Raw genomic sequence first — 27,239 nt, 5'->3', positions numbered from 1 at the left:
ATTTTTAGTGGGTAACATCAATAAACTGTCTTGCTGCAATTAAGAGATGATGTAATAAATGAATATGGCAAATGGAACAACCAACATTATGCTGGGACTGGTCTAACTGAACACACAGACTTGGCCCAGGTCTCACACAGATGAAAAACTCTGTGGCTGACTTGAGATGGGAGAACTTCCCACTCTGAAAGCCTGAAACTGGCCAGTTAACTCCAAACCCATGTTGCTGTTGAGTGGATTGCAGCTGACTTGAGAACCAGAAGGGAAGCGGTCAGTAAGTAAGTCATTAATACCACAGCCGCTAACATTTACTGAATACTTAACTATGTATCCAAATCTGGCCCAGGTGTTTTTCTTATAACCCATATTACAACTCTGTAAAGTAAGTAGTACAGATAAAAGACTGAGGCTTAAATCATTTCCCCAAAGTTACTGTAGCTGGTGAGTGAATGCCCATTAATGGCTCCAACTTCCTTTCTTCCTTCATTATGCCTTGTGGCTGCTCATCTCAAAAGACATCTTGAGCCTTATCCATTCTAAGCATTTTTGAGCCATGATCTGATAACTGGTCTTTAAATCTGAATTTATAAGTTATTTGTTTATTCAACCAAAACTATTCATAGAGCATCTGTTATGTGAAAGGCATTATATGTGGAACTTGGAGGATGAAAGACAATTTAAACATTCTGTTTTAACCATAAAAGCTTATAGTCTAGTAGAATAAGTAAGCTCATGCACATAAGTACTTACAATTCAAGAAAGCAACTGATGGGTGTCCTCTGAGGCGGGAGATAAAACTTGATCAGCAGAGAAGTCTTGTGGAAGGAGGTGGCTTTGGGATTGACTCTTCAAGGGGGTTATGATTGGTACATGTATATTTGTGGTCAGTAAGGAACTCTGGGAAAAGGAGGTATATGAATAGAGGTATATGTTGCATGAATAATGGGGAGTAGACAGCGAAAAAACTATTGGCTGGAAAGTAAGGCATATGAAAGGGAGCAGTAGAAAATAAAGGTGGGAAGATAAATTGGATCAAGTTAGAACGTGTGTCGGGGGAGTCTTGACTCAAGCTAAGAAATGCGGACTTTATTCTCTGGGAATGGATGGAAAGCTGTCAAAAGTTCTCGAGCAGGAATGTGACATGACAATGCCTCAGAAAGATGAACCAGGCTATAGTGCATATGATGGATGTGCAGAGACCGGAAGAGGGTAGACAACTTAGGAGGCTTTTGAAATAATCCAGGTCAGGGACATTGATTACCTTGAATGGGGAGGTGAGTGGGAAGAGAGAGGAGGAAACTCTGGGAAACATGAATATGGAAGTAGACGTAGATGGGCTGAGCCTTTGACTAAATAGGGAAGGGGGAAGAAAAGCAGATTTTGAGGGGAAGAGGATGAGTTTGGTTTGGGACAGGCTGAGTTGGCCTGTAGGAGACAAGAGCAGAAGATTACAAAGCAGGGGGACATGGAAGCATGAAGCTTGGTGCAGTGTAATGGACTGAAAAGGGTAACACAGTTGAGAGGCAGCAATACAAGTGTCCAGATAGGCGCTAAACTGACTGTTCTATCTTGGTGATGGTGGCAGGATTTATATTTTTCATCCTAATTTTCCCCACATCATTGTTGAATGCCCTTAAAGAGCATTGAGGCATTGCCCACTGGCAAGTGGGATAGTCCAGATTTTGGTATTTTAAGACTGCATTAATACAAAGGATTTGGTTTTGGTTGAATGACTATTAGTATTTTTAAACATGGATGTATTTGTCAAACATCTGTTTTGTTTTAGAGAAAAATCTTTCCCACCGAAATGACTGATGGTTTTAACATCCTTGGGACACAGTTGTCTCTGTCAGGAGAGAGGAGAGACATCAGCCTCCTGGCTTTGAAAACTGCCCAACAGTTTGGCATCAAGGAAATCTGCCTCGTCTTCTCCATGGAAACCACCGCAAGGGTGGAAACAATTGGTATCTTGTGGTAGGATTAGGTCTGGGGATAATGTATCTTCCATTTGGGTGTTTTTTTATGGTAGAATAGCTTTTATTGCTCCTAAGTAAAGTTTAACTTTGTGGCCTAATTTACAAGCATGAAACCACATGCTACTAAACACATATTTACTTTCCTGACTTTGTCCTTTCTTTGGCTTTTCTGGACCAGGTTTATTCACATTATTCAGTTTCTCTGCCTTACTGCCTTCTGGTGCTGACGGCAATGCTTCTGCTGGAGACTGGCTGGCGTTCTCCACCAGAGCACTGATTGACCTCCACATCATGCTTATGATCAGATGTGTTTTACAGCTGGAGATCCTGAGATGTAGTTCTGTTCTTTGATCAACGGCATGCATGATGATAACGACCAGGCCCTGGAAATAGACCTAGCTCTCTTAGCTTCAGTAACGGCATTTGACGTGGCTTGTTCTAGGAATCCCTACAGAAACAAAGTTCAGTAATTTGTGGGCCTTTAGCAGAATAAGTCACTTCTTCTCTCATGTCTATCTTGGTGTTATAGTCCTCAGACTTTGTTGTTGGGTGTCATACCCAGCAACCAAGCAGCTGAAAACAAAGCCTTGTCAGGCTTCTCTGCCATTAAATGCATTCCCTAGATGGGCCCTTGTAATCAGTCTGTGTCCCCATGATTGGCCAGTTGCTGCACCATAAAACCTTATCTTACTAGCTGGAAGGAAGTGTCATGAAAGTAAGGGAAAATCCTGAACCACATGGGACATGTCTGAGTATTCTGTAACCAATTATTTATTATTTATGCTCTTAGAAAGTTTGAATGTATTAACTGGGAATCAGTTGTGAAATAAAGCAAATAGAATGAATGTGTTCTTTGTATGCCTTACGCTGGTTAAGTCTTACTTGTTGAGTTAGTTTTGTCAGAACCTGTTCATGACCCCAGAGATGTAACACTCAGAAACCAGTTGAATTTCTAACAATATGCGGTCAAATATGATCCTGTGGGGCCTGGAAGGTTAGAACAGGAGCTGGAGAGTAGGTGGGCGTAAGATGGGGACCAGACCAAGAGGAATAAGCGTAGTAGCCAAGGGAGTATGAATCAAGGGAAATTGAGGACGTGCAGGCCCCCTTGAAGTAAAAGCAGACCTGTTTGTGGCATATGAAGAGAATCCTATCAGCTAATCAACACCAGTGTGGGTCCAAGGGGGATTACCTGTAGAATCCATGTAACAAAGTATAAATCTTGTTTATGTTTTCTGTACAATTTTTATTCCTGTTTTTCAGATGAGGAAACAGAGAATCAATAGGTCATATAGCTAGAAAATGATGGAGCCAGGTATTTTTGGTTTCAGAGGTTATACTTTTTGTCTGCAGAAAAAATATTAGAAGCTATCTATCTATCTATCCGTCTGTCTATTTTAATGTTCTCTTAATTGGTTAGCTTCCCAAGGCAATAATCTATTCTTATCTATTCCTAATCTCTATTGTGTGGCCTTCCATGGCAATAAAGAATGAGGGTTTGTTTGGTTGAGTTACTTCATAAACTTAAAGATCACTGTGAAGTCATGCACTAGACTTCTTTTTCCAACTTAAAAATATGATTTTAAATTTGGGGGCTCAGAAGCCTTAGAAATTTCATTCTGGGATCTTCTAGCACCACTCCGGTAGATCTGGCCTTCAGTTCTGGTCCCCTGCAGTGCTGTGTGGCATAACTCCAAGGGCCACCATTTATGTCATCTATGTAAACACCCCCAATGCAGTTGATGCCCCTGGAGTTAAGTGATGTCAGGGTTCTGGTCCCACGCGGCTCCATTCTGTTCAACTACCTTCCTGATATCAAAGCTGCTATGTGTTCCACCCTCTCTCAGGAAGCACAGATTGGTTCATTAAGGTATGAACATCAAGTGTGTATGGACCCGATTCTGCATGGCTCCCAAGGCATGGATGGTAGAGCTCTCTAGATTTTGAGGTGGATAACTGAGGGGCAGGTGAGGGGCCACCCAAAAGTGGGATCCGCTTTGGAGTCACAAATAGGTCATACTTTCCCTATTGGTTCTACAGAATTTGCCACTGGTGGACATGTATGCTTGCATGATTTGGTGGCCATTTCTTACCAGTCTCAGAAATGGAGAATTTTAAGAGGGGGTTGAAGTGTACTAATATGGCATCAGATATTTCCATTATTGACTGATATGTGTGGAAGGGGGGCAGGGGCAGCAAATTCCCAGGGAACGTTTTGCATTTTAGTCTTACTACAATCAACAGATTCCTATAGGGCTATTGCAATTCTCTTCAACCTAACTTCCTCCTTCAGCCATTTTTGCATTACTTGTTGTGTGCAAAGAAGGTGCTCAGCTTCCTTGTCCTGTAGGAATTTAAAATCCACTTATCTACCAATGGATGATATTTTTTCCCCCGAGGAGGGATTTACTGAAATTCTGTTTATTTACACTGATAGTATACATGGATCTTTCTTCTCCTAAGGCTCTAGGACTTTGGGACTTCTCCTTTTCCTCTTACCAGCCAGGAGCTAGTCCAAAACACATCTTTTAACTACCCCCAGAACTCTATTAACTCTATCTCCTAATCTGTCAAATGCTCAGTAGTTGAGTGGACCTGGCTTGGTGCCCTGTCTGCTCTGGCAGAATTCTCTGGACAAGCTGAAGCAAAGTCTATGGTTTGCCTCTCCCCTTAAGAAGGATATCCCCACTGGAGTGCTGCATTTACAGCCTGTATAAGGATGCACAGGCATGTTGATGGCAGGCCTCGTGGTCCCAGCACCCAGTGCAGCCCTTGGCAGCATTTGTCTGTCTGGCTATGGATTGTTGTCTTTGGCAAACATCAGTATTAGATTTTGAAATCTCTTCTGGCTTCCTCTTCTCATCCAGGATGCCATTAACTATCCCCCTCTAGATAGATGTGTGTTCAAAGACATAAGCTAGTATGAACTCAGCATATAAATTGTAGATACAGTTGATCTGAAATCTACATAACTTGAAAACTCAAAAATTGGAGAATTTTCTGCTCTTTCTCTCAGTCTCTGTCTCTCTTTTTTAATAGAAAAAAAAAAAAGTGCATGCTGAGTTTTTGAGATGACCTTGGTGTCCCCCTCTCTCCACCATGGGTCTTTGACCTCTTTAATGATATAGGGCCAGAGGGTTCAAAGATATTTGGTGAAATCATGGTAGGACCTTCTAGTAAGTCATGGGCTCACTGGCTTAGGGTATCTGCTGTGTTCTGCTTTCTGTACAGGACCCCATGTAATACCACCAAGGTTCTCTCTTGTGCCCTCACTTAACTTCACTGGTTTGGGAGCTCACCAAGCTCTGACTCTCTTCTGTTAAGTCTCTTACTTTTCATAGGCTTCCTATGTGATTATCTCTCCTTACCTCTGGAATCCTTGTTCCTTTTCCCATCCCTCCTCATACTTTAGGCGTGAATACTTACATTGTACTCTTTTGGGCTCACAGTGCTACACACCTCTCATAACTCTGGAAAAAAATGGTGGTTATTGTGCTTGGAGTAATGTTTTGTCAGGAAACAGTAATATGTCATTTATTCATTTATTCATTCACTTGGCAGTTGTGAGGTTATTGAGTACCTTCTCTGTGCCCAAGAATGGCCTGGAGGTTGAGAGTACAGGGTTGAAAATCCAGACCAAATAGAATCTGTATAGTTTTGTTATTGGTCTTCAGGTGTGTATGTGTCTTATGTGTCAAATAAGCAGACTGGAGGGGAGAGGCTGCCTTCCATAGGCAGCTGAATTCACACAGTTATGGCTTTCTTCCTATCTCCTCTGGAGCTGCACAGCCTCATGGTGATCTTGAGAGACCAGCAAGACTTGGGATCCTGTCCAACTCAAGTGTAGCAGTGTATTTGCAGTATAACTGCTATCTGAAGTCACATGGGAGGACCAGTTTCCTGAGGAAGCGTATTCAGGGTGTCACATGTTTCCTAGGATGATCCAATGACAATTTCATGTAACTTTTTTTTGGGGGGAGGGAGGGTCAGCCCATTAAATAGGTAACTAAATATGATTTTATTTTAAAATCTTTTAAGTATTTTCATAAGTCAAAATGCATTCTTGTCAAACTAGGAATTCTAAATTTTGGTTGAGAAAAGGAAGCCGAGACATAGTGTAAATGTACGTTGATAGTTTTCAGTACTGTCTCAGCTCAGTTGACCTTTCCCTTGATCAGCAATTAAATTCTGACAGCAATTTCCAACTTAAAAAGTTTGCATGGCCGAGTACGCCACAAAGGAAGGTAGGGGAAGTTCCAGCCATGGGTTCATTTCTGTTAAATGGAGCATTTTTATGGATCTCATTAAAGATCATGTTTACAAAAAAAATTTTAGGGGGGATTATTTTGCCATAAAAAAAACTTGAAAGTAGTTCCCCCTTCCCTCTCCTACTCTGTATGAGCCTGAGCAAAAACAAATGTGGTGAGCTAGGGAAGCAAAAAGGGGGCTAGTTATGCCCTGGAGAGTCTTGATATTACCCAGACAGGTCTTACGCATTTAGATCTCTGTCAGGGGTTGGGATGGAGCGGGTTGGAGTTTTTGTCCTGGTGACTGATGTGCTCGATTAACCAACAACATCCAACCAAATCAGGCCAAGGCTTGGCCATGGATTTCACTACCCCCTGCAGGCTTATCCAGAGTCCTCCTAAATTGACTGGAAGCATAGAATTGCTGTCTTTTGTGAGGCCAATCTGCCTTTCCGCTGCACTCAGTGGCTCATCATTTTCCCTGCGAAAGAAGGAAAGTCCCGTTTCTTTTTTCTGCCCCTCAGGAAAGGCACAGCTCTTATTCTGTCTTCAGTTCCTTGCAGCAGCCAACTATGCAGGCTCAGAAAGAAAAATGAAACCGTAAAGGAGAGTGGAGTCTGCTGGAGTATTTATGCCCACATTTAATGCCTGACTTGGGTTAGAATAAATCAAAAGACAAAGGTGTTTTATTTTCTGATAAAAATTTCTCTCTTACTTTCTTGGGCCGGGGGGAAGGATGGTGGGATGGGGTAGGAATATCCAGCAGGAGTGTGTACAGGGTGGTTCAGAGCTTAATAAATATGAGACACAGTCTGGAAACAGAAGTTATACATCTCTCCTAGGCCTCTAACAGAATTTGTGAAACGTCAAACAGGCCTTGAAATATCCCAGATAGGACTCACATGGACTTCTGATGTAGGTTACTACCCGTGACTGAACCAGTGGTCAGTACCAGACGCTGTATGAACACTTCATGTGCATCTCATATAATCTTTACAACAATCCTATGGGGTAGATTTTGCATCATTGTAAGATGAAGAAAATGAAGTTCTGAGCAATCAAATAACTTGTCAGTATCACACAGCTGGTAAGTGACTGAGCTGGGATTGCTGCCTTCTTCAAAGCCTCTTGGATTTCCCCAGTGAGGATCTCATAATCCTATTGAAAGCAATGCCAAGATAATCTTGAGTAGACTGGATACAAGCATCCAGCTACACATCCCTAAAACCAAATGATGCTTAGCATTGGGGAGTAGAATGGCTCCAACAGTGGGCTGGAGGAAGCAAGGAATATATATGTGAGGACGGTTTATGATAGAATTAAAAATAGGCAGGGCTTGGGCAGAGGGTCTTGCTTAGTGTCTCTTCATACCTGTGGTCCCAGGCTTCTTTTGAAGAGGAGAGCAGCTAGTTTTCATTTTCCTGAAACCTCAAGGTCCTAGGGAGGCAGGGGTCTGACAATACAGTGGTTTGCGTGTGAAATGCTGAGACTCAGGTGTGTGTAAGGTGTGTGTTGTGTGGGCAAGGGCACTAATGCTGGTTGGAATCCTTTCCCTCCAGAGCACCCAGCAAACCTCAGAGAAGAAGGCTTCTTGGCCAAAATCTTTCTCTAAGGAGGGAGAGATCAGTAGCCAGCAGTAGACGATGCCAAGATATAGGTTGGGAAACCCAGCTTCATATGCTCACTGATTTTGCAAACCCAGAAAATGATGTCATGTATGATATGGATCAGCAAACAGACAAAGAGTGAACTCTGGGAATAACCACAAGACCTAGGCAAAGGCTGAGGGTATTCGAGAAATTACTTTGAATCAAGTGTCAGAGTTAGACTTGAAAGAGTAGGCTGTTCAGCAGTGAACTATGTGCTCAATTTGAGTGAGGGTCTCTGCTTTTTTGCTTTTCAAAATGTGGTTCATGTTGTTGGCATTGACGGGAAGCTTCTTGGAAAGGCAGAATTTCAGGTCCCACCCCAGATTTACTGAAGTAGGGTCTGCATTTTCAAAAGACCCCCAGGGTGGTTTGTATGCACAGTGAAGTTTGAGAACCACTGTGCTAAAACATACTAGATATAGTACAGGGTATCAGGTACTGGTCAGTGATCTCAGTCTTGCCTACACATTCGAATCACTTGGGCAGCCCCACCCCAGACCAATTAAATCAGATTCTTTTGGAGTAGGGCCCAAGTATTGACATTTAAAAAAAAGTTCCATAATGTACAGCTAGATGGTGGGTGCCCCACATGAAAATGGGAATGTTGCTTTACTGATTGGAGTTCTGAAAGAATTGGCCTCTGGTGTGGCCTCTGGTGTGGCCTTAACGTGTTTGCCAGTGATGTAGCAAGGTATAAGATATACTGATTCCATCTGCCCATGATCGGGAATTGCGGAAGACTGCAAGCTAACATCCTGAAACCCATCAGGACTAAAACGTTCAGTGACTGTGACAAGAGGGAAGAAAGTGTGGACAAGTATAAGAGTCCTGCTACGTCTCCGAGGGCCTCCATCCTCCCACATCAGAAAAGTATCCAAAGGTTAGAGTGAATTGCAAGTGAGTGATGATTCGGCAATGGAGGGAGGGGCATGATTTAAAAGGCAGAGAAAAATCAGAACATGTGAAATGCAGGGAGCAAGAAACCATGATGTATAAACTTCCCCTGGTACTTGATGTGGTTAGGACCTTGTATAATATTGTCCAAGTTAGGATGCTGGCACTGAAGTGCAACTATGATGAACTTTGGATACTTTCAGAGACACTAAGGCCTGAAGTAAAGTAAAAAAGGTTGATGTTATTTAGTACGTTGAATAAAAGACTAAGGGGAAAACAACATTTTTTAAATATAAAAAAGTGCTTTTGTTAGAAAGATGGTGATTAGCTGAGCTCTTTTACCAGAAGGAGATTAGAATGGAGAATAGATACTAGGAAGAACTTGGTGATGTAAAATGTGAGGAGATTGTGAAAAAGGGTATGAGGAAAAGAAACTCTTATGTGCTAATGTTGCTTTGGGGCCTGAGAGGCAAAAATGGATCTTAATAATATACCTGGAGAGTGAGGACCCTACCAAAGGGTAAATAAGAGGTTCCTGCTCTCTCCGTATTGGGAGTAAGATAATTGTCCTGGAATTCTGCAAATTGACATTGACGAAGTTGGTGTTTCTTGAGTTTGCTTAAACACCCTGAACCAACTTTGTTTGTACACATCCAGTCTTAGCTGTCTAGGATTATAGGAAACCTTATTTATTCTGAGAAAGGGCATCTACAAATTACCACAACAAATTATCAGACTTGATGGAAAACATATAAGCATTATCTTTAAGATTGTGAACAAGACAAGGGTGCCCTCTATCACCATTTTTATTCAACATTATTTTAGAGTTCCCAACCAACATGTAAGGTAAGAGAAATTAAATATATGTAAACACTAGAAGGGAAGAGACAAAGCTACAGTTCACAGATAATATGGATAACTAGGGTTTATTAGAAAACCCCAACGAATCTATAAATAATTGATTGGAATTACTCAGAACTTGGTGATGTTGCTGGATATAAAACAATTAATTTAGTAAAACCAATCATTTCTACACACCAACTACGATTGAAAATTAGTTGTAAAAGGATAGCATTTACAAGAGCATCAAAAAAATCTTAAATACCAGAGTTTCATTTCCAGTAATGGCTGACTAGAATATTTTAAACCAATCCTCAGAGAAAAGCTGGACAAAATACAAAAATAAATGTTTGAAGGTGCAGAGAGCTATGTAGGCAGTGATAATTTTCAGATTCAAGATCTGGAGTAAGAGGGAAGCCTCAGGAAAAGTGAATTCAGCATTTGGGGGTTGCTTTTCATTTTGAGGCAACCACAGATTCTGAAAACAAAAGCAATAGCTGAGAGATCCAGAAGCTGACCAGAGCTGTTAGCAGTTTTACAGAGCTGGAGGAATGAAAAGTAGAGTTCAGGGCCCATCAAGAAGAGGATGCCTTGTTAAACATCCCAAGCTTTTTTTTTTTTTTTTTTCCTTTTTTGCGGTACACGGGCCTCTCACTGTTGTGGCCTCTCCCGTTGCGGAGCACAGGCTCCGGATGCGCAGGCCCAGCGGCCGTGGCTCACGGGCCCAGCCGCTCTGCGGCATGTGGGATCTTCCCGGACCGGGGCACGAACCCGTGTCCCCTGCATCGGCAGGCGGACTCTCAACCACTGCGCCACCAGGGAAAACCCCAACATCCCAAGCTTTTTGTTAGGACCCTACAAAGCCACACTCTAGGAGTAAAAGTGAACCAGAGCTAGACAGGTCCAAATAGGGCTGAAGCTCAAATCAGCTTAATCCTGATTCGACCTTAACTGTATGTAAAATTAACTGCAAATTAAATCCTCTCTGGAGGATAATAATATCCAGAGCAGCGTATTACCTCGACAGTTTTTCCTAAAAAATGTCCTCCATGCTATCAAAAATAATTGGATATATAAAAAGATAAGACTTGACTGAAAAATACGATAAAAAATTATAATAAGGACAGACCCTAAAGGGAGGTCCAGATATTTAAGTTATCAAATATAGACTTTAAAATAACTATGATTAGTACATTAAAATAGTTAAAAGAAAACATAGAGACTGTTGGCAAGAATGAGAAACATAAAAAATATCAAATGGATATTATAAATGGAAAAGTGAAGTACTAAAGTTAAGGACTCAATGGGTGGATTTAACTTCAGATTAGACACATCAAACAAGAGAAAGAAAATGGTAGATCAGAAAAAAATACCCATATTGAAGGATGAAATGGAAGCAGATGTACAAATTTAGAAGAACATAAGGTATATATATGTGACAGAGTGAAAATGTCCAAGAAGAGTTGACGAGAGAAAGTGACAGAAGCAGTAGTTGGTGAAGGGTAGTGGCTGAGAATTTTCCAAAACAGACGAAAGACTTCAAGCCACAGGCTCAAGAAATGCTATAATTTTTCCGAAACGGACAAATAAGCATATCTGGGCACATTATTTCCTCCTGTCTCCTTGCTTCTGGTGTTTCTTTTAGATCAGCTGTCAGCCTTCCTATTGGTCCTGTGAAGGTCCTACATTTCTTTTTCTCTGACTTGCTCTACCCAATAGATGGTTATTGGCAGAGGGATAGAAAATGGACCACTTGAATAGGATAGAGACCAGAAATGGACCCATGAATATAAGGAAATCTGTTATAATTATTTGGGAGAGTGGAAGAAAAAGGATGTATTTTTAATACACGATGCTGAGATAATTGATTATACATTTAGAAGATACATGAAATTTGATTCCTACCTAACATGATACTCAAAAATTAATTTCAGGTACACTAAATAGACCCTAAAAGGCAAGACTATTTGAAATTAATGTAGGAGAATGTCATTGTGACATTAGGGTAGAGGATTACTTAAATAAGACACAAAAGAATAACTCTAAAGGGAAATACTGATTATAATAGTTTATAATAAAATTAAAAAGTCCTTCTTTGAGATATTACAAATTGTGTGAATACATTATTCAGAATATATGAACTCCAACTAATGAATAAGAAAGAGAAATAACCTAATTGGAAAATGGACAGATGAAATAAATAGTAATTTTACAAAATCAGTTTCACATGACTGATGGATAAACGGTCAATTTTATTACAGTCAGGGAAATGCAAATTGAAATTGCAATGAGCTACCATTTCATAATCAGCTGTTGAACAATACCAAGTGTTAACTAGGATATGGAGGTATAGGAATTCTTATCCACTGCTGTTAGGAATAGAAACGGGTATATCCATTTTGGAAATGTGTTTGGCCATGTTGAGCCATGAGCATGCCCTGTGATCTATGAATTACATGACCAGGTATATACCTTAGAGAAGATCTTGCATATGTGCACCAGGAGGCATATACAGAAATTTTCATAATGGTGTTTTTTATGGGCAGAGGTAATATAACATATATGTTTATATACGTTAAACACATAAATAAAATATAGATTAATATAAAAATAACCTACTGGTTTATTGTGATGGTTACTCTTATGTGTCAACTTGACTGTACCATGGGGTGCCCAGATTGAACATTTTTTCTAGGTGTTTCTGTGAGGGTGTTTCTGGATGAGTTTACCATTTTAATTGGTGGACTCAGTAGATTATACTCCCCAGTGTGGATGGGCATCATCCAATCTATTGAAGACCTAAATAGAACAAAAGGCAGAGGAAGGACGAATTCACCACTTTTGCTCCCTGCTTGCCTGTTTGAGCTGGGGCATCTGTCTTCTGCCTTTGGACTGGGGCTTACACCATCAGCTCCCCTGGTTCTCAGGCCTTCAAACTTGGGCTGGAATTATACTTCCAGCTTCCCTGCGTCTCTGGCTTGCAGAGGGCAGGTCATGGAACTGTTCAGCCTCCACAATAGTATGAGCCAATTTCCATGTGTGTGTGTGTGTGTGTGTGTGTGTGTGTGTGTGTGTGTGTATAACAGTAATAATCTATTTATAACAGAGCCGATAGGATATATTTTGGTTCTGTTTTTCTGGAAAACCCCAATGGATTTATCAAAAGAAAGACACATACTTATACAGTGGAACACTATACAGCAGTGAATATGAAAAAATTTACGTGCACCAACAGTGATCAACCTCACAAATACAGTATTGAATTAAAAAGAGCAAGTCAGGGCTTCCCTGGTGGCGCAGTGGTTGAGAGTCCGCCTGCCGATGCAGGGGACACGGGTTCGTGCCCTGGCCCGGGAAGATCCCACATGCCGCGGAGCGGCTGGGCCCGTGAACCATGGCCGCTGAGCGTGCGCGTCCGGAGCCTGTGCTCCGCAACAGGAGAGGCCGCAGCGGTGAGAGGCCCGTGTACCACAAAAAAAAAAAAAAAAAGTCATAAAAGAATAATATATTGGTTTAACTCCATGATTGTAAACTTCAAATATAGACATTAAACTATATAGTGTTTCAGGAAAGCTATCAATACATAGGCAGTAAACACTATAAATTACCAACACAGTTACCTCTAACGAGGAAGGAATGGGCTCTAATCCGTGATGTATATAAGTGGCTTCTGGGGTGTGGTGGTATTTTGTTTCTTGAAACCGATGGTGGGTGTTAATTAAAGAAAAATACCACATCAACTTCTCTCCCCTGTGTGGGGCTGGATGGCGTTGCCCGGTGAGTCTGTAGTCACCACATCCTGGCGAAGGATGTGCATTGTGAGTGAACTAAGTACATGAAGCCAATTTTGGCCAAATCTCCATTTGCAGATCTCCTTTTCAAAACTATCAACTCATATTCATTTGTAAGCAAACCTAACCCATCATGTTTCAGATCATCTGTGATCAGATTGTCAAAATATGGTTTTTGGTACAGCTACTTGTTTTCACAAGGTCTTTGGAGACTATTTGTGACACTGTTTAAAATTGTTCTCCTTCTGTCCTGCCTTACAAATTCTGAAACGTTTGGGCTGATTCAGTTCTTCTAAGCTGAAGGCCTCCATGCAAGGTCAAGTTAAGGTTTTCTCTCTATTTTGATTCCATGAACATTAAGGTTTCACCCTCCCACACTGCTGTATTGTTGTTGTTCTCCCTAGTCCAGGGGAGGAGCTTTCCGTTTGGCTGTAGAAGCCCAGGTCACCTTCAACCCAGAGCTTTGGAGAACTCTCCTTGAAGGAACAGCTTGGTATCACAGAGTGGCTTTCAGTTCAAAGGTGACACTATATTCCTGATCTTTCTCCTGCATCATCCTTTGTTTGTACAGGCTACTGGTGGAGAGCAGGAGGGGTGTATGCGTGATTCCATGGGGGAGGCTGGATTCCCACAATGACTCAGTTCTCCTTAGCATTTGTTTACGCCTGCGTACTCCCAATCTTTAATCCTTACAAACCTTTCCCCACCTTAGTAAAATATAGTGGATTTCAGCCTTTCTCTTGCTCCTGGTGCTTTGCAGCTGGGATGTACCTTGAACAAAATATGCCCCCCTCACCAGTCTGGCGAGGAGAGATGGTGGAATTACAGGGCCCTTGGGTGAGGGGAGGGTGAGGAGTGGAAGGAGGGAGGTTTGTTTGTGTTTCCCAAAGAGTTGCACGTGATACCAGGCTGGCTGCCTTTGCTGGTTTGAAGTCCTTGGCAATAGCCTTTGCTTATTTCCTTGTGAGTATTCACGCATTATCATGAGGTCTTTTATTAAGCTGGAGTAGTGGCTGCTCAGTTTTCCAGTAAGGAAGCAGACATTGCCTCATGGCCTTAGGCACTTCTGGGGGTAAGAGAATGTAAACTGCTAAAGCCCTGCCCCTTCATGTCCCCACCTCCGACTCCATTATGGGCTGAAAATAGGAACTAAAAAACAACTAAAACACTCTGAATTGTTGCAAAAGGAGAGCGCAGCCCCAGCTGACAGTGATGTGGGCTTTATGGGAGGAGAAGGTCTGCATGAGGAAAGAGAGAAAAGAAAGAGGGGACACTCAAGTGAGCCAGGGGAACAGTATATGTGGCTTTTTGAGGCTTTGTGCTAGTATATACTTCTGGATTCACTTGGGGTTCTTTATTGACTTCGACTGTGTGTAGAAGATCCTGTCTAAGTACATATCAAGTACTTTAACCCCTCTCTGATTGGAAATGTGTGAATGCATCAGTATAGAGGGGTGTGTATATTTGGACGGGGTGGGAGAGCAGTAATTCAACAGTCCAGCAACAGAAAGCAAGGGAGTGGGATGGAGTGGAGCGTGGGCCACTGCAAAGCTGTCACCCCAGGCCGAGCCCTGGGTGCCTCCTCTCTCCCCCTGCCCAAGGGGCTTCTTTGCCAGGACCTCCAGAGGGGGGTCCAGAGGGTGGAGAGCCTGTGACAGCTAAATCACTGGATGCCTGCCTACCGGGGAAGACCCTAATGTTGGCCTGGGCCTGCTTCTGTTTTATAGCCTGATAGATTTGGGCTCTCCCTTTCCCTCTTCAGAGGCCTACAATCTGCACCAAATGTTTCACATTACTCAGTGTGAAAAACCTCCTATTCTTTCAGATTTTTTACAAGTTCATACATCCGTGGAAACCCGATATTCCATATTTCATTCTGCTTCGTGGATGTCATTGTGAGGGATGCGGGTTCACATGCAACAGGCCTCTTTTGGCTTTGATCAGCTTGACCGCAACTAATTGTAAATGGAGAACAAATGAAAGAAATATTTACAAATTTCATGGGAATTCAGGCAGGGCCTAAGCCTTCCCTAATGCTTCCATTCACAGTAAATGTTTATTGAATACTTTGACTCTACTGTGCACTTCAGTATTTATATAGTATTAGGTTTTAGCTTGTTCTGGAGGGATCCAAAGAGTTAGTAAACCGACCTTCCCCTTCTCCCTGCTTTACCCCCTTCCCTTCTGCAAACTTCCATTCTTTTGCATCGCAAAATTTGCTGCTGCCTAAGGAAAACCAACTCAGATTCCAAAGCTACAGCTGTAAGAAGGGGTAGGAGAGAAAGGGGGGGAGAGAGAGACAGAGAGAAGGGGGAGAAAAAGGACCGTAAAATTTAAAACAAATTTTGAGTTGCATAGTCGAGTTGGGAAAAGTCAAATGAAATTGTTTGAGATTTGTTCAAAATAAAGTTACAAATTTTTGGAGCCAGGTTAAGCAGCTGTTGGGTCAGGCAGGCTAAGGCCTAAAAGGCAGCACCGACTAAGAGCTGAATATTATGCAGTCAATCAGCAGTTGCCTGGATACAAAGAAACATCCATAGCCCTGTAAGAGGATTTCTGATTTAGGACTTTCCATTTCTAAGCCTACTTTTCCAGAAGAACTTTTGTTCACTCAGGAAGCAAAATAACCTTTGTGATTTCTCCCTGGAGGTAATAGAGACGAGTCACGCTATGGCTAGGAAGGGTTTGGCCGACCACCCCCCTCCAGCTTCCCCGCCTCATGGCATAAGCTGGAAGTCCTATCAGACCCTAGCTTCTTCCAACTGCTGTCATGAGCTGCTGACACTTCCCAGGGCAGCTTAGACAAGTGATGGTCCAGATACTGAAGATCAGACAGGAGGTGACTTCTTTCCAGAGAGTCCTTTGGTTACCACCTTGGACGGCAAGTGCTTCTGAGGTTGGCCAGTCAGTGCTCCAACAAGTGCTCTTTTAACCAGGAGTATTTCACATCTGTACCTGCTGTACCCTAGGCCCGTTCCACGCTAGGAGTTGGAAAAGGCTAGATTCTGTTGTTTGTGGACCCTGGCTTAACCTGCTGTTCTCCACCTTCCCACCCAGGCGTGAAAGACATGATTTAGGGATCACACAAGGGAGAGGGTGAATGGCTGCAACAACCCCGAAACAACCCGAAAGTCTAATGAGAGAGGTGTTTGCAAAGGAGGTGGTCGTAAGACAGGATAGACGGCTTGCGATAGAGGAGAGGTGGCAGAGAAGAGGGATGGGGCGTTGGAGAAGGAGGTCAACTCCAAAGCTAAGAAAAAGTGGGGATGGGACCCCAGAAAAGAGTGTTCAGAGCATTTTATTACACATTTGCTATAGAAAATAATATTTTAACTTTTACTCATTGTTCTCCTTCCAGTGCTCTCCTCTTGCCTCTGGAGCTGCACTTCTCATTCCCAGGAGTCCTCCTTTAAAAAAATGTGTTTTTCAAACAATAGCTTCCTATCACAGTGTGCTCTTATAGCCCCCCTGCATCGGCAGGCGGACTCTCAACCACTGAGCCACCAGGGAAGCCCATAGCCTGCTTACTCTTAAATGTAAGTGAACAATAGTAACAAACAGTTTTCATTTTTAAAGATTATTTGCAAAAAGCTAAATGGACAGAGCTGGAATGGTGGGGTTTCTTAGCCACACAGCAGAGCACAGAGCTGGCTGGAAGTGAACCAACTGACCACATGCAAACAGCTTGACCTTGCATGTAGTCACTTAGTGGGGGACATTGGTCTTGGTGGGTAAGGTACTGCTCTGTAGCCTCAAAAGGCAAGATAGTATGGTGCTTAAGGACTTTAATTTTGGAACCAGACTAGCAAGGTCAAATCTTGTCTCTGCCGCTAATAAGCTGTGTGATGGGCAAGTTTCTCAACTGCTGTCTACCTCAGATTCCTCATCTAGAAAATGGGGCAAATAATAGTGCCTATGTCATAGCATTGTTCTGAGAACTGAATGAGTCAATGTACATAAGATGTTTAGAGTAGCACCTAGCACATAATACATGGTGCATCAATATTGGCTGTTTTATCATCTCAGGAGGCAAGAGGTATTTTCTTTATCAGAGAATTAAATTCTCACTGCCATCTTAGCGACAGAAGTGTTTATGCAACTTAGATTTCTTTGCTCTTTTAGAAAGATACTCTACTTTAGGGCCTTCCTGGGACTAACAATCTTATCAATTTACGTTTAGTACTCAGGAGTGACTGCTGTGTTTTCATGTTTTAGTTATTTCTTATGGGTTTTAATTCAATACTATATGTATTTTAAATCATACATGTATTTTTAAAATGTATCTTCCCCTTAAGAATCGAGAGGAGAAAATCCACCTGCAGTGCATTTGTGGAAGAATGCTCAGTTAGAAAGATCCTTAAACTTGCCCTTAGCGCCTTAGACCAGTTTTCTTCAGTGTGCCTTAAGCAAGAAAATGGTCGTTTTTCCTAATCGTCAGTTTTAAAGATGGTGATTATAATCTTTCAATGGTCAGATATTGAATGAATTGTTCAGAAATGAAATTAGAGTGTGTGTTAATCAGTATTAATTAATGGGAGCAGAAGGAGGGAGGTGGTGGACAGCTGTACAGAAGTGCTGCCTACCTTTCCTATTAAGGACTTGTCTGGACGTCCACGAACAAGGGACAGAAGACATTTATTCCACCTGAAATCTGAGCTATGAAAATTGTCCTGTGTCTAAACATTCTTAATGCCTCCAGCATTTTTTCTAAACTGCAGTTTAAAGAAGAACAAGAAAGCAAGTAGTTTGCAAATGGTGCCTCTGAACAAATGGCCAACATTCCAGATGGGGTTTTGTGGGGCTCCACCGACATTAAGCTGACCGAAATGGGGGTGACCCAAGGACAGTAGGTCCTTTTGTTGTATTGTTTTGATGCAGAGCAAGTGACATTCCTCAGGCCCCTTTTCATGTAGCAGTCCGCCACAAAATACGTTGCTACTCTTCTTACCTGTGGGACTGGCTTGTATCAACTCCAGCACTTTTAGGCTTATCTGATGGCAAATGAAAACTGATACTGGTGGGCAGCGTTATGACTACTTGCTTACTGGACAACCATTCACCTCTGTTTCCAAGTCCTTTGAGCAGTTTCAGTTTAACCCTGAAAAATTGTTTATGAGCAATGATATATACCCATATATCCAAGAATATATTTATACAAGAAAAATAGGCACCTGTGTTCTCTTCATATGATATATATTACACATTCATGCTGGGATTAGACATTGTATCATGATGATGGGTGCATATGGGTTTGTTTGTACACCTGTTTATGTGGTGTAAGGTGACTCTGTTTGTATAGGTGCATGTCTATGTGGATATAGATACATGTAGACACTCTGAAAACAGTGCTTCTGTGGCTATAGAGTGAACAAAGCCCCAAACCCATTGATTATGTGAATATTGCTCATATAATACACAAATCCTAAAGCACTGCTAAATGTCAGAATTGTGGGAAAAGGGAGATGGTCTTAGAATGTCTTCTATAGCATTCCGTGCGACATTGTGATTTAATTATCCTGGAATGTAGCACAAGAGGTTTGTACTTCTTACCCGCTTGAGCACTGAGAAAATTATAGGCTCAACCAAATTACAGTGAAACAAAATCTGTTGAAAATGAACAATCTATTTTATGAATTATGCCACAATATATTCAATAATTAATACATGCTAATACACGCATTCAATATATTCAACTTTTCAACTGCAAATATTTTCTAGAATGCCTTTATGTAGTTACATCCACTGTCTGTGGAAACTGAATTTTAGCTTTAGCCTTGGGTAAATTTCAAACAATGACAGTTCACTGGAAGTGACTCCAGATGCCATTGAACATAGAAATTGAAAACTGGCAGCTAGCATGCCAGATTTTGCCAACAATTGGGTTTTGTTTGGCCGCTTGGTGTCTGTATGTGTGTGTGTGTGTAAACATTTTATCGAGGTATAATTGTGACACAATTAACTGCACGTATTTAAAGTATACAATTTGATATTTCACAGGTATATACCTGTGAAACCATCTTTACAATCAAGGTAATTAACATATTCTTCACCACGGAAAGTTTTCTCATTGCCCTTTGTAATCCCTCCTTCCTGTCCTTAGCCCCTGCAGGCAATCACCGATCTACTTTCTGTCACTATAGATTAGTATGAGTTTTCTGAACTACGAATTTCTGAATGGAATCATACTGTATGTACTCCTTTTATGTCTGGCTTCTTTCACTCAGCATAATTATTTTGAGATTCATCCAAAAATCAAAATAATTACAAAGGTTTTCTCCTATGTTTACTTGTAGAAGTTTTATAATTTAGGTTTTACATTAGGGTCTACATCTATGTTAAGTCAATTTTTGAACATGATCTATGTTCTGTATCTATGGTTCCATAGATGGAAGTTCATTTTTTTTCATATGAATACTGAATTATCCCAGCACACACTGTTTGTTGGAAAGACTATTCTTTATTCACTGCATTGCTGTGACAGTCTCAAGCTGGGGCAGTTGTAGGGCTTACCTCATTTTCCATTTCTCAGAGGTCAGTGTCCCTCATTGACTGATGTCCAGTGTCCATTGTTTCATATATTTAATCTATTTTTGTTTATTTCAAGTGGGAAGGTAAGTTTGATCCCTGCTCCTCCATCTTGGTGAGAAGTAGAAGTCTCATGCTTAGAGTATTTTTGAAATTTAAAAATGTGTTTCCAATAGATAAAAATTAGGAAATATCGTATTCAATCTAGATTTCTGGCTTCTCATGGAAAATCTGCAGATTCGGCAAAATGAGATACACACTCCACATGGCATCAGTCGATTGCACAGTTCCCTCTTTCTTTGTGGCAGGAGCTTCCTAGCTTCTCGCAGTCCCCATCTTGCTTGCTTCACTCACTTTTTTTTTTTTTTTTTTGCGGTACGCGGGCCTCTCACTGTTGTGGCCTCTCCCGTTGCGGAGCACAGGCTCCGGACATGCAGGCTCAGCGGCCAAGGCTCACGGGCCTAGTTGCTCCGCGGCATGTGGGATCTTCGCGGACCGGGGTACGAACCCGTGTCCCCTGCATCGGCAGGCGGACTTTCAACCACTGCGCCACCAGGGAAGCCCTTGCTTCACTCATTTAACTTACCTACTCGACCCCCTTAGGCCTGATCAGTCCAAGTCTTTCATTTCATTCAGGAGGAAAGGGAGAGAGGCAAAGTGAGATGGTATTAGAATCTGGGTTACCTGGCTCCAAGTCCAATGGTATTTCCACTGAGACTGAACAGTCATATTGTATTACTGGTATGGAGATAAGCAAACTGAAGGTCTCATGAATTGCTGACAGGTTTAGATGCTCAGTGCCTATCACTCACACTCTTCTTACATCTTGATATCTATCTGTGAAGCTTATTATAATTTATCTGTTGCAGTATTTGGAAGCAAATTATGTAGCAGGGATTTAACTGTTAATTTTTTTTAAAGAATTGCTTATTCAACAAAACCATCTTTTGAGGATTATCATTTTTCCTTATTAAATAAATTGCCCGCACACCTATCAGAATGACCAAAATCTGGAACACTGACGACACCAAATGCTGATGCGGTTGTGGAGCAGTAAGAACTCTCATTCATTGCTGGTGGGAATGCAAAATGGTGCAGCCACTTTGAAAGACAGTTGGCAGTTTCTTACAAAACTAAAATACTCTTACCGTTTGATCCAGGAATCATGCTCCTTGGTATTTACCCAAAGGACTTGAAAACTTATTTTCCCCTCCAAAACCTGCACATGAATGTTTATAGAAGCTTTATGTATAATGACCAAAACTTGGAAGCAACCACGATATTATCTTCAGTAGGCGAATAAATAAACTGTGGCACATTCGGACAATGGAATATCATTCATTGCTAAAAAGAAGTGGGCTGTTGAGCCACGAAAAGACATGGAGGAAGTTTAAGTGCATATTTCTGAAGTGAAAGAAGCCAATCTGAAAAGGTTACATAATGAATGATTCTAACTATATGACGTTCTTACCCCAAAACTATGGAGACAGTAAAAAGCTTAGTGGTTGTCTGAGGCTGCGGGGAGGGAGAGATGAATAGCCAGAGCACAGAGGAACTTTAGGTCAGTGAAAATACTTTGTGTAAAATACCATAACGATAGATACATGTTGTTACACATTTGTCCAAACCCATAGAATGTACAACACCAAGAGTGAACTGTAACGTAAACTATGGACTCTGGGTTATAACGATATGTGAATGTAGGTTCATCAGTGGTAACAAAGGTACCACTCTGGTGGGGGATGCTGATAAATGGGGAGGCTGTATATGTGAGGGAGCAGGGGTATATGGGAAATCTCTGTACCTTCCATTCAGTTTTGCTGTGAACCTTAAACTGCTCTAAAAAGTAAAGTCTTAATAAAAATAAATAAATTGCTGGCATCATTTATGTTGAGTGTCGCAAGCTCTGAGTTCCCACCATAAGATAATACTGAAATGACAACAACGTAGAGAATATGTTTATGGTATTTCTCATCTATTCATAACGTTTTTTAGATTATTGAAGGTGTTTATGTATATGTATATACATGGAGAAATTCAATCTGTTAGCCTGGGAAATGACCTAATAACAAGTTATATTTACCCATCCCCTGTCTCAATTGATTAGTCAAAGTATTATTAAACTGTTGTGCAAAATATAGGAATAAGGGTCAAGAAACAAATCACAAAACCACTAAGGATCATGTGAAGTCACACTTTCTTAGTAGACATGTTGTAAAAATGCATACGATGCATTTTTGGAAACAAGTCCAACATCTTACAAAAATCTGTCTCTTTACTGTCAGATGTTAGATGCGATGGAAAAATAAACTACATAGAACAATTTATAACTTTTGATTTCGTATTCTGGCTTAAAAAATAGACCCTGTAGAAAAAGAACTGAAGGCATAATACGGAATTATATTGGTATTATTTTACTGACTTACCACAGATGACTATTTCTGATTTAGAAACAAAAAGGAACTGTCAAACTCTCTTATGATTTCCATGTGTTGGATTATATTAGATACCTAACAGAAACTTGTTTTACCTGCTTGCAAGAGCTTTTAAAACTGCCTGTGTGACAAAGAATACCATTCCAAAAGCAAAGTGGGAACATGCTTTTACTAAGATAGCAGATAATAGCAAAGCTTGGGCTTCTGGGGAATATGTCCCCTTCCAGCCCAGCAGCTGGAGAGCTGCCCTTGACCGACAGAATGGAGCAAAGAAGCTCAGGATGTGGGTTTCTGCTTTTCAGAGCTGACAGTATTGCGATGTAGGATACTTTATATATTGATAAGTTCTCAGACAGTAAATTCTGCTCTTCTAACAGGTTTTCAAAAGAGTGTTGTTTAAAACCACTGAGCGCTTTTTCTGTTTCTTTCATGCTTACCTCTCTTCATTCCTATTTTCTCTCTCTTCCTCTCTTTGCCTTTTCCCCTCCTCCTCTGCACCTTCTTAGGACTTACTTCTTTCTGGATTCGAGCATGTCTATGTTAGTCTCTTCTTGAGAATCCTCACTTAACCGCACCTCTCCACGCATATCTTTCTCCCCCTTAGCATGTCTCTTTAGAAGGCTTAAACAGAACATTCACACCCACTGTGTCTCCTCAAATCCAGCAATGTGACCAGTTTCTGTCCCCAGTTCCCTTCCAAAGCTTCCATTCTGGCTAATATCTCCTGTGGTCTGTTCATGGAGAGAAAGATTGATCAGACTGAATTTTTTAGCCATCTCATGCCTCCTTGGGCAGAGTTTGTTTCTCTTCTTTCTAAGCCAATTTGACTACTGGAGACATTTTTTTCACTTTATTTTCTTCTCACTTCATTTTTCTTACATTTTCTCCACCTTCTCTCTCCTGACTCTTCATTAACCTGATCATCGACTCCTTTTGGCTCTATACTCAACATCGATTTCCTCCCAGATCGTATCTCCTCTTATTGCATTTCCTACATTTTCATAGACAATCTGTAATTTAAAGTTTTATTTTGACCCCAGAGCTTGGAAATATGCTGATAAGGTTTTGATAGTCCGGGTTTCTTTCACCATCTTCCTTCACTCACCATCACTCTTCGTTTTCCTTTATTAAAACAAAAAATGTTATTGTCACCACTGGAGAGAGCATTTACTCAAAGTTGATTTTTTCTCCTGAAGACATCTTTCTTTTCACACATAGTTGTGCACATCTCTTTCCTTGTTGCGACTCCTGGAGACCATTCGTGATGAGATGTTTATTTTGTGTTTGTGGCTCTTTATCATTTTCCTCCCAGTCATCCTTCCCTATCTCCATTCTAAGCCTAACTTTGACTTCCTTGCCTTGAGGAAGGTTGTAGATGGGTCTGAAGATGAGGTGCTTGAAATGGCTCCCTGGCCCTCCTTCAGCTGCTGGCTTTTGCTTTTCTGGAGAGGGTAGGCGAGTAGAAGGTCGGGGAGATGGAATGTCATGGAGAGAGAGTCTCCTCCTGGCCTGGGGAGGAGACAGAGGGTCATGGTCCATGGCTCCCATGAAAGCTGGTGACCTGTGACCCACTCTCACGTGCCTTAAGGGAAGGACAAGGCTGGGACTAGGGTGAGGCAAGTGAGGCAATTGACTCAGGCATAAAATTTGAGAGGACTCTAAAAAAACTCAGTAATCAAGGTAATTATATTTTATTGCAATATTTTAAAAAGTAAAAATTAATGCAAAAAAATCCATGATGAACAAATATCAATATTTTAAATAAAGACAGGATGTGGAAGGGGTAGAACTCCAGAGGATGGTAGCTGGTGTATCCCAGGCATTGTTGCCCCCAGGGAGCTTAGCAGTGATTCCCAGGCTCCAAGGGCACCGATGTAGTGGAGTCCCTTGATTTCTAGGAATCCTGGGGGTTTGGGCAGGAGCCATCCCAACAACAACCAGTACGGAGAGATGGACAGAGGGGGCATCCGTAAAAATTTTTTGATGTCGAAAAACCCCTGGAGACCTTTGCGTAGCCATGGGTAGGAGCCCAGATAATGGTAGAAATGGGGCCTTGCTTTTGGATAGATTTTTTATTTCAAATAAATAGAAATAAGGCACTTACTGCACTCACAGCTTTACTGTTGCAAATTCATACTGAGTACACGGCCTCCATCTGGAGCTTTGTCACTATCTTGAGTGAGGAATGGGAAGCTGCGATTCTTTATTTTCTCTCCCCAGTTCTGTATTGCCTTCCCTTCCCTATCACAAAGTCCACTCCTGTTATTAACCCGTGACTCACTGACCTGGCTTTCATACGTTTAAAGATCTGGAAAGAGTGTATAAAAAACCAAAGACATCCTCTGCTTCTTGCTTCCACATCCTTAAGATCTGACCTCTTTATTTCAAGTCTCAGAATCGGCACCTTAATATGGGTTCTGCAAGGCAGCTTGACTTGACGGAACGGTCATGGGCCCCATGAATGCTAGGCCTGACTCTGCTCTGAAAGAGCTGTGTGAATGTGGATAAGTGAGTAACTTTCACTCTCTGACCCTCAGTTTCCTTATCTGTGCAGAGGGGCTTAAACTAGATGAGCTCTAAGGTTTCTCTCTGGCCCAACGTTCCATGCATTCTAAGGATGATTTTATTTGTCACCGAAATGCGGATTTCCTGCCAGTTCACTTATGATCACTTTAAAACAGCCCAGCTCTGATCTTACTTCTCACCCTGTACTTTGGCATTGTAGTTTCCATTTTCGAAATCTGTTGGCCTTTAGTTGTCATCTGTGTTAAAATCAGATTCTTCACTCTTGGTTTCAAGATGCCAGCTTATCAAACGAAAATCTCTAACAAGGTCTTTGCTCTGCTTGAATGTAAACTTCGCTGAATGATAAAGCAGAAAAAGAAACCATAAGACTTTGGGCCAACCATAAACTAGTTTCCTCGTCTGTGAAATAAAGAGGTTTTATTAGATGCTCTTTTAAGCCCTTTTCAGTTTTAAAATTCTAAATTACTTCAAGAAGCATGATGTTCTTAGATTCTGAATAAGTTTGATATCTTTTTTGTCCCAATCATCAGCTTTTAGAGTATTCCAAGTGTCTTCTCCCATCGATTACCTACAGATTTACATAGAAGTGTCAGCTTCTTAGCTCTTGCGTGGCCCACCAAACTTATGTAACTTGGTGTTTGACGAACACTGCTGTTCTATAAAGAGGTTGGGGAGTTCCCCTAATCCATATTATTTTAAACATTTAAAAATCTGAAAAACTTTTTTTTTTTTTTTAAGTGTAAAGTGGTCTTTCTAGCCACTACAGAGTAGAAAGCTGTGTATGTTCTCTACTTCATTTGCTAAAAGAACTGCATAGGCTTTATCATTCTAATGCTTGGGGACTGTGAGATTTGGTCTCTGAATCCTTGTTTTAAAGACAATGGTGGAGGTCTCCTTGCTTCCTGGTGTGGTTTCACTGCCAGGTTCTGTGAGTACTTCTGGGTCACTGACCCAGCTCTGTAGTCTCTGGGGCTGCTGAAGGGGCCATTGGGGAAAGCAGGCACCTCCTGTTGAGTCATGGCTGTGTTGCTCTGTCCCACAGGACTTCAAGAATTTCTTTCTCTTAAGTGGTAGCATATCAGTTATACAGAAATGCACTTTAGGAAACAGTCTTCAGGAGGGTGCAGATAAGTTCCTACCGTCTTAACAGATCATCCCCAACTCACCCTTCAAGTCCCACTTCAGTGTGATAAGGCTAAAAATTGAGCTCTGGCACCGACATTCAGGGACGGAGTCAACGTTCCAGAGGCTCTGCACATATGTACACATTCTGTGATAACGTGTGGACTTCTGTATTGAGTGAGGCTGAATTCAGAGAGATGACAGAGCTTATTAAAGTGGATAAAGTGAAAATTGTAACTTATGATGGTAAAAATACTGGCTTTAATACTACAGGATGCATAGAGGAAAAATGGCTTTTTAGTGCTGTCTTCTGTCATTAAGCAGCACTTTTTGAAGTGCAACAAAAAGAGACTTTAGAAAACATTATTCTAGAAATGCAGGAGTGATTACACTGTGCTGCACGGATTGGGGGATGTCAGCAGAGAGAAGCTTATAATTCTGTGACCTCTTACATCATTTTCATTATGCAGCATGAAGAAACTTAACTTTTTATGACAAGTCAAAATTGTTGTCAAACAGCAGTATTTAATAAACTCATTCTAAAACTCAATGTGACTAATAATAGGTGGCACTGTTAAGCTAGCAATATAGAGATATTAGATAAGCATTTTATTAGCTTTAGATAAAGGGTACCATGTTCATTGTAGGGAAGTTGGAAAAATATATCATTTCAGTAAAGTCATGTCAGTTTTATCAGTTGTAACTTTTGCAGTTAATAAAAAGCATTAGCAAGAGGTTATAGCAAATTCTGGATAAATTTTACTTAGAAAATCCATTTTCTAAAGTAATACAGAATCAGTGGTAACATTGGTATGAGAGACCTACTAAGAAATAAAACTCTGTTAGGAAAAAGTAGATAATCTTCAGACAGAGTTCCCAGCCAAAACAAAGCAACAAAATCAAACCACAAAACCCTGTTCCCAATAAGATAAAATAGTCCCATCTGACATTAAATCATTTCTTGAACTGGCTATACTGATCAAGATTCATACATTTAAAAATAACCTTACATCCTAATATGTGTTTGACTTTTAATTTAAAAATCTTATTAAATGTAAACTAAAAGGGATGGTGGTATGGAGACTCTTGAAGTCTTCGAGTTGAAACTTTCAGTGCTTGGATTCATTCTGGTGAATAGGAAGAGAGCAAGTTGGAGTGAGATTATATGTTTTCTTAATCCTTCTTATGGTTTTAGTAGCTATCTCTTCTGTAATGTTTTCTGCTGCCTTCTCTT

At 41.1% G+C, this 27,239-nt stretch overlaps 1 pseudogene; it reads left to right on the top strand.

Moving 5' to 3' along the window:
- The first annotated feature begins 8,591 nt into the window (after positions 1-8,591).
- Positions 8,592-26,325, top strand: LOC114884449 (annotated as a pseudogene).
- The last annotated feature ends 914 nt before the right edge of the window (positions 26,326-27,239 follow it).

This window comes from Monodon monoceros, unplaced genomic scaffold, assembly GCF_005190385.1.
Source record: "Monodon monoceros isolate NGI ecotype Baffin Bay Population unplaced genomic scaffold, NGI_Narwhal_1 Super_Scaffold_5, whole genome shotgun sequence".
In the NCBI taxonomy this organism is placed as follows: Eukaryota; Metazoa; Chordata; class Mammalia; order Artiodactyla; family Monodontidae; genus Monodon; species Monodon monoceros.
Note: the sequence above shows the minus strand (reverse complement) of the source record. Positions and strands in the feature narration are given on the sequence as shown.